Source organism: Macrotis lagotis, chromosome 1, assembly GCF_037893015.1.
Source record: "Macrotis lagotis isolate mMagLag1 chromosome 1, bilby.v1.9.chrom.fasta, whole genome shotgun sequence".
Taxonomy (NCBI): domain Eukaryota; kingdom Metazoa; phylum Chordata; class Mammalia; order Peramelemorphia; family Peramelidae; genus Macrotis; species Macrotis lagotis.
Window position 1 is genome coordinate 412687878 of NC_133658.1, and position 8648 is coordinate 412696525.

At 44.7% G+C, this 8648-nt stretch overlaps 1 protein-coding gene across 7 annotated transcripts in view; it reads right to left on the minus strand.

Moving 5' to 3' along the window:
- The window catches only part of PSD2 (pleckstrin and Sec7 domain containing 2), a 73952-nt gene extending 66075 nt beyond the window's left edge, over positions 1 to 7877 (minus strand). For 2 of the 7 annotated variants that reach the window (XM_074212858.1, XM_074212854.1), the window contains exon 1: positions 5280 to 5580. The gene's annotated coding sequence lies outside the window, so the exon portion shown is untranslated. The other 5 variants (XM_074212859.1, XM_074212860.1, XM_074212856.1 and 2 more) reach the window with 4 other exon arrangements.
- Between the last annotated feature and the right edge of the window lie 771 nt (positions 7878 to 8648).

Below are 8648 nucleotides of genomic sequence, written 5' to 3' on the forward strand. Positions count from 1 at the left end.
GCTTAATGTTTTCAGATTTAAAATAAATTCAATTGTCTTGTAAGCATTAGAAAATAAAGGAGGCAATTATTAGGAATCAACATTGGCTCAGAAAGAACAGTCAGCAAGTATTTGTGAAGTGTATACTACAGGCACAGCACTAAGTGATGGATATTCAAAGAAACTCAAAGACACCATCCCTGATCTCAAGGAACTCACATTCTAATGGAGACAACAACATACAAGTAACTATGTGCATACACAATATAAACTGAGTTAATGGGAGATAATTTCAGAGTGCAAGCATGAAGCAGAGGGAAGAGGAAGAAGTGCAGAGTGAAAAAGGAGGATAAAGAAAGAAATCTGACAGGAGATGGGATTAGAACTGAGTCTTGAAGGAGACCAGGGAAGCTCAGAGGTGGTGAATAGGGAGAGAATTACAGTCATGGGGAATAGCCAAGACTAAGTCCCATTATGGCCAAAAATAACCCTACCCTACCAGCAAGAAGACCAGAATAGATGGATTTGCATAGTATGTGGAGGACTATCAAGACTGGAAAGGTAGGAAAAGACCAGGTAATGAAGGGCTTTAAATGCCAGACAGAGGGTTTTCTCTTTGTCATTTCAAACTGATCTCATTTCCTTTTTGATTGGATAGATCAGAAGCATACCACAGATATAGACTATCTCTAAGTCAACAAGGCATGAGATAAAGTTCCTCATGGAAAGTCCAATTGGGTGGACTTGTAACTAACTTCTTGAACAATCATGTCATAAAGTATTGATTAATAGATAGACATCAACTTGGAGGGAGTTCTCCTGTGATGGTCACAGGGATCTATCCTCAGACCTGGCCTAGTCAACATTTTTACCAATGATTCTAGTGCAAAGCACAGTGTGTAGAATACAGTAGGCAGTTAATAAATGTTGACTGATTGACTTGAATGACTTGAATGAAAATGTTGATGGCATACATATCAAGTTCACTGATTGCACATATTTGGGAGAGATAATATATTAGATGACAAGATCAAGTTTCAAAAGGATATAATGAGATCAAGTTAAAACAGTAAAATTTTTAAAGTGGTGAATGTGAAGTTTGCTATTTAGGTTAAAAGAAAATGCATGATGTTATAGAAAAGACATGGCTTAAGCACGTGTGTGTGTGTGTTTCTGTGTGTGTGTGTGTGTGTGTGTGTGTGTGTGTGTGTGTAAAACCTGTTGGTAATCTTTCCTTGAGTTAAAAAAAAATGAGATCATAGTGTAATCTGATCACTAAGACACACACACAAAAAAAAATCCTAATTTGATTTTAAGATTTTGTTGTTGTTCAATTATTTTCAATCATGCCAAACTCTTTGTGATCCCATTTCGAGTCACAAAGTTAGTAAATGTCTGAGGTCAAATTTGAACTCAAGTCTTCTTGACCCCAAGCTCATTGTTTATCCACTGGACTACTTAGATGTCTGATTTTAGAATGCACTAATAAAAATATAGTGTCTAGAATAAGGGAGATCTCACTCTAGGCTTCAATGTCCTGATCACATATGAAATATAGTTGCCTATCAATGAACACCATAGAGACAAATCAGAGAATGCCAAGAAGATGACTAGGATGCAGAAATGTATAGAAGCCAGTCTATAGAAAAAAAAGATTTGAAGAGGACTAGGAGCATCTTCAAATATCTGAAAGACTATCTTCTGAAAGGGGAAATTAGACTTTTTCTATGTTAATTTAAAGGGTGAAAACTAGGACCAATGAGTAGAAATTACAAGGAAGAAATTACAAGGAAGCAAACTCCAGTTTGATATAAAGAGATCTGAGCTGTCAAGAAGGTGAATGGACTCTTGCCTGAGTTGTGATCTGTATTTTACTGAAAGTGTTCAAAGAGAAGTCAGACGAACTTGTCATAAATGTTGCCAAGGGTATGAGAAGAGGCCAAGATGACTGATGTGATCTCTTCCAGTTCCAAAAGTCTATAAACGTAGTATAGTTGCAGCTGACAGCATACTGGCTGAGAAAGCTCACTATCATCCAGTCTAGCCCTACTCATTGAATGAGCATTGCCTCAGTCAGACCTGAGAAAGACCTTAACTTAAAAAGGTTAAGGTCTCCCACTGTATCAAGGGCCATCTCCAGTCATCTATAACTTGCCACTGGTTCCAGATGACTCTGGAGAAGAGAGTGTGACTGATGAGTTTGTACACTTCCCCCACTTAAATCCAATTCACTTGCATGCCATGGCATCATCTCCCTGATGTCATGGTCATCTTCAAAAACGAAGGACAAGGGGTGGCTAGGTGGCGCAGTGGATACAGTACCAGCCCTGGAGTCAGGAGGACCTGAGTTCAAATCCAGCCTCAGACACTTAATAATTACCTAGCTGTGTGGCCTTGGGCAAGCCACTTAACCCCATCACCTTGCAAAAACTAAAAAACAAAACAAAACAAAAAGAATGAAGGACAAATAGCAACAACTGTATAAAAAGTTAATTTGCATTTATCAAGAGGGGGCAACCAAGTGGCATAGTGAATAGAGAAGGCTGACCCTGAAGTCAGAAAGACCTGAGTTCAAATCCAGTTTTAGACACTGACCCTGAGCAATGACTTAAAAAATTGCCTCTCAAAAACAAAACAAAAAAAGGATTATCCCACTACATTGTTCACATCTCTTTGGAGTCCAATATTGTATCTAATGAGAGTTCAGAAGAATTGTTCATAAAAAGAAGCAACCATCTTTACTGATGTAATACTCACAAGAGCTGGGAACAAAGCCCAGGAAAAGAATTAATGAATCCATCTATATCAGATCCATAGTGGAATATCTGAATCCCTAGAACTATTTTTATTTCAAGCCAGTATCACCACTTGGGGTATTCTAAAAACTTACTTCTGGTTGGTGAAAGATTTTCTTTGATATATCCTAAAGTTTCTGTCCCCGAGCTTCAAGGGAGTCCCCTTTTCTGTCCTCCTGATTTTGGGGAACCAAGCAAGGTGTATTTCCAATCTTAGCCCACCTCCACCTACATCATGAATTTAAAAGTTCTGAGTCTACATCTTGGTTAGCAAGGGACTTTAGATTTCATCTGACCCAATTCCCTCATATTATATGAGGATATAGAGAAAACAAAGCCCAGAAAGGGGAAATCATTTTTCCAAGGTTATAGTTTTTGTCTTTTCAATTTCTGCTCAAATGGATCTTCTGGATTATTTCACTTGCTCAGGAAGGTCCTTCTTAAAAGCAGTTCAGTGAAGACCAGAGGAACAAGGTCAGTTTTTGCACAGCCAGAGTCAGCAGCTGCCCATGTGACAAAATTGTTAAATTACAAAGAAACAATTCTCCAACTGGTGCCTGAAATTCAACTAATAGAAACATTTCTTTAGGTTTCATTTCCTCAATATTCCCCACCACTATCCTCCTATCCCCATTCTCCTGTCATCTTTCTATTCAATTCAAAAAACATTTATTAGATACCTATCATGTGGCAAACCCTGTGAGATAGAAGACCAAGAGATAGGAAGACAAAAACAAAAATTAAAAAAAAATTGTTCCTGACCTCAGAGAGATTACATTCCAGCCAGGGGTGGGGCACATACTCAGATAAGTAAATATAACATTGTGAAAAGGAAATTTCATGGATAGGAGCACTGATAACCGGAAGAAACAGCTTAATTTTGAGGGGACCTGGGTAAGAGGTGAAAGTCAAAATGAGCATTTCAAACATAGGGAAAACAAAAGCAAAAAGACAAGAAATGAATGGAATGTCATGTACAGCTGATAGGACTAGAATATAGAGTGCATAAGGGTCAGATAGGTGTAATCAATTTGCAAAGATATGCTGGAGCCAAACCCTTAAGGACATTAAATGTCAAACAGGAATTTGTATTCTTTTCCCCAGAAGTAATAAGGAAATATGAAACAAGTAAGTAACACTGCCAAACCTCTGCTTTAGGAATATTGATTGAGAAGTGATTCAGAGGATGGATCCAAGAGAGAAGCATCTGGATGCAAATCAGACCAATTAGATTATTATGCTAATTCAGGAGAGGAATGACGGGAGACCTGAACTAGAATGGTGGCTACATAAGTGGAGAAAAGGGGATGAATCCAAGAGATGTTGTACAGTAGAACCTTTGAAAATGAAAATATCCCTCCCTGAAAGATTTAGTGTATTTAGGAGTAGCATGATGTCACCAAGTATCTAGAAGCAAAGAGATGCTGAAGAGAACAACAATCTGTAAGTTTTACTAAGGACCAACCTGACAAGGGAGCCAAGAGAGATAGAGAAGAAATCCAGATCAAGGTGAGAGGCACAGATGAGACTGGAAGGAGCTATGCTAGTCTTTCCTCTATCCTAGAGAAAAGGTTGTTCTAAGGAGCAAGCACTTTACCTAAAAAAACAGGTTTTCCTGAGGGTCCAGCACAAAGGAAGGGATCTCCCAGGGGGCAGCCACATTCTCTGAAAATCTCAAGAAAGCAACAAACAAAAACTCCTTGAGATGTGGGAAGGTAATAACAGAATGAGTGTCTGCACAGCATGAGAAGCTGGGCTAAATATGGACTCCCAAAACATAAGACACCACTCACAACAGTTTCCTGGAAAAGGCCATCTGGAGAAGTGTCTCGAGCGTCGTCTGCCACTTGGAGGAAGAGTGTCTCAGAAAACCCCATTCTGGCAAGGAACTCCAAAGGAGATATTCTGGGAAGGGGAGACAGAGGAAGACTGGAAACCTAAATTCAGGGGCCCTATTCTAATGAAACCATTGCCTGGCATATTAGAAATGCTTGTTGATTGATTAATTGACTGAATTGCCCAGTAATCCTGGGTCCATCGCTTGGCTTCCCTTTCCTCAGTTGCCCTAATATTCCCCAGACAGAATTGTGGAAAATCCTCTTCTTTCAAATTCTTTGGGAAGGAGAAGCTCCAGCCTCCCTTCCTGAACTACCTGTTCTTATTTCTAGTTCCTAGAAGGCAACAGTCCCTTCTTCTAACATTTCATGTTGCTACATCAAACCCTTCTCTTTAGATTTATACATAAGTCATTTAATATCCTCACTTTCCTCATATATTTCTAAAAACTTTTTTTCCCATCAAGAGCATAGTCCACAGAAGTCAGGGTAAGGAATACAGAGAGATAGAGACAAAGGTTAATACATTAACAGAAACAGAGACTCTGAGAGAGACAGAGAGATTCCCACAGAGGCACAGAGGCAGAAAAAGTAGACAGGAAGAGGGAGAGGGAGAGAAAAACAAAGGGACCTTCTCCAAAGACTGACCAAAGCCTCTAGACCATAGTACCTGGTGGAACTGTAATGTCACAAGGGCAACAGAAAGAGGATCTGGAGATCATGAATAGAAGAAAAAAGCCAAGAAGTATTGGGACATCAAATAGCTGTCAGAATGATCTCATCCACTAGTCCAGAACAACTAGACTCAAGTCAAGGATTAATCCCCCTCCCTCCAAAGGGATCTTTTCCTCTATTAAATGAGTCAGTTTAGAATTCCCTCTTTTCCTGTGTCCTAGGGAACTCTGGGAGAAGATGATCTGTGACCTGTTCTCTTGGCAGTTAACAGTACTCTGGCTCTCCCTCTTCTCCTGGTAGGCAGCAAATTCATTGCATTGCTATAATTTGGTTTGTGGTTAGATTTCAACCCCCACCATCAGTACATTCTGATGCTTCTGGATCCACTCCAGATTGAGCTTTGGGTGGGAGAAGGGGGGCACATGTAGTTCAAGGTGGATGATGGGACAAGGGTGATGGTCCAACTTAGATGAATGCTGAGGCTCTCAGTATCCTCAGGTGGCAGAACTCTTACACTCTTCTAAAAATCTGGAAGACTTGGTTCCCAGAGATTCAAATTACTCAGGACATCACATCCTCAAATGCAAAGACCACAAAGGCAGAAACTGTCAAGAATGTTGGGTTGTTAGGGGGACAGGGACTAGTAGGGCAGTGAGGAGGAGAGTAGTAAAGAGGAAAAGAGAGAGACATATACTTCTCAAGACAGTGCCACAGTATCTCCTCAGCCCCAGGCCTAAACTAATTAGACTCTGCTAGACAGAAATCTCTACCCAAAGGATCCCACATTAATAATTTTTAGGTTTCCAGGGTCTCAGCCCATAGACTAGCTCACTGACTACCAACACTATCCTCAATGACCTGGTCTTCCTCCCCAGCCCAGATTGCAATTTAAGAATCCCAGAATATCTAGTCAGTTCCCAGTTCTCAGACCTCCTCATCCTGCCTTCTCAGCAACCTTACCAAATAAGCCCAGTCCTGTTTTAGATCCAGTCCTGCAAAGATCTTCTCATAGAAACTCTTCTATGCTGATGGGTTTCTATGACAGGTCAATCCCCTACAATAAGGCCACAACCAAAACAAAAGGAGCTGGGCAGGGATTTGACTAAGGAGACACAGGATCCTTAAAAAGACAATGTATTCCCCAAAACACACAAATTTCCTCTTAGCCCTCACATTAACTGACAGTTCCTTCATCCCCAGACCTGGACAGGGAGGTGGGGATAGGGAGAAAAGAAAGCAGATCAGCAGCTTTCAAGCCAGACCCAGGAGACAGAACAAGGGGGGACTAGCAGTGGATTCAGCCTTGAGAATCAACTCCCAGGACATAGTTACACATGGAACCCTAAGCCCCCAACCCAGTCTGTCTCTGTGGACCAACCACAGAGGTCCTTCTCCACCTGCCAGTTTACTTAGTCATTATATGCCTCCAGTCTTTCCCCTGCACCTGCCACACCCCCACTAGTGGCATTTCTTGATCGGTCAAAGCCTGAGGAGAGCCTCTGGCCAGGCTGGGGCCATCAAAGTTAAGAAAAAGAAAACAGAAATAAATTGTGAAAAGCAGCTTCCAGGTGAAGACCAGAGCGACACCCCTCCATCTCCACCCCATCCACCCCAGTAGCCTTCCCAACTGAAGAGTCCCCTGCCTCTGGAGGCCAAACTGTCCTGGCCTCTCCACCCTCCTCCTTCTGAACCAGTTTTTACAAAACTAGGAAGCATATTGAACAGAAGCTGAGTCCAAAGCTGAAAGAACAATTCAGTGAAGCTCAAGGTAATGAGAAACCCCCTAGACCAGGCTTTGTGAGGTTTTATTGTTTTATGGAGAGACGAACAAATATGTCACCTCACCCAGACAAAAAGAGGGGGGGTAGGTGGGGATGGGGGGCGGGTACAGAGCATCACTCCCTGGCAAAGCCCATCTCCAGTCCAGATGCATTCCTATCACTCCAGCTTCCCCGTACCATCTCCATGACAACCACGTCATTGGGATGCTATAGCCGCTGCTGGATTGATCTCTAAATGTAGCTTTGTTATCAGACAGTCCGGGGTAAAATGTCCTGATCTCAATAGGACCAACCCCAATAGGACAACCAGTCCCCAAGTCCATCCCAGACTGGTCGTGCTCTCTCTCCTGGGTGCTTCCTCCGTCCATCGATCTCCAGAGGTTCGTGGGTATCAAGAAGAATCTCTGCTTAGCCCAGCCCTAGGTCTGCGTGCCCCCTCCCCAGGCCAAGAGGGGCGGGGACCTCAGCTCTTGGGGCGCACAGGGTGCCTCAGCTGTCCCGACCCAGGCAGGAGGGGACACACTAGACTCCCACCAACTCGGCCTCTTCCACCCACCAAACCATGAGAGTGCCTGGAGCCACCCACCAAGTCCCCTGGGCAGGAGGAGAGCCCAGCACTGCCTCTCACACTCACCAGAGTCCCAGACTCTCCTTCCAATGCTGCCCAAGCTCAGATGGCCACCTCATCGAGGAGCCATGAGGAAGAAACGGCAGCCCCGCCCGTGCCTGGGGGGCTCAGCCCCTCCGCTCCGGCACCCAGCCCCCCTCGTCCCCCCTCTTCTTTCTTCTCCTCGGCTGCTCAGCTCTCCTCAGCACTTCCCTCAGGTGTCAGGAGATTGCTCTAGATCGAGGAGAGAGAAGGAGGGGGGGGTTAGGGTCGGGAAAGGGAGTGGGGGGAGGGGACCGAGGAGTGGAGGAAGGGAGGGGAGGGGAGGGGAGAGAAGAAGGAAGGGAGGGAGGGAAGGAGGGAGGGAGGGAAGGAAGGAGGAAGGGAGGAAGACTGCAGTCGGTGAAAGGGTGGGAAGGCAGCGATCGGTCGGTGGGTCTGTCTGTCGGTCTGTCGCCCGAGCTCTGCACAGTAGGAGGAGGGGAGCCGGGGTGCGGAGCCCCTCTGCCAGGAGGCTCCAAGAAGTGTGTGCAAAGTGCTCAGAGCATCGGCACCTTCTCTGGGTGCCCAGGTCAGAGCTGGGGGCCGCCCAGCCAATCCCAGCCCCAGAGCAAGGCTGGGAGAAAGGAGGAGGGAGAGCTGCCTAGCCCTTTTTAAGAAAATGAATGAGGGAGGAGGGAGAGGGGAGGCGGGAAGCAGAAGAAAACTCCCCACGTGGGGGAAGGCGGATTCGGGGCTCCCGGCACCAGTTCCTCGCTCCCTCCAGGACCAGCCATGTTGCGGGAGCTAGGAGGGAGCCGGTCGTGGCTACCTGAGTCTGGGGCAGTCCTACAGGCTAGCGCTGTCCTTTCTCTCCCTTCCCGAGGGGGAGCCTAGAGAGGAGGGCGTGGAGTGAGGCAGAGACACAGGAGAAGACTGACCCAGAGAGACCCAAAGCAGGGAGAGAGACAGTTGGAGGGGCAGACCGAACCAGAGA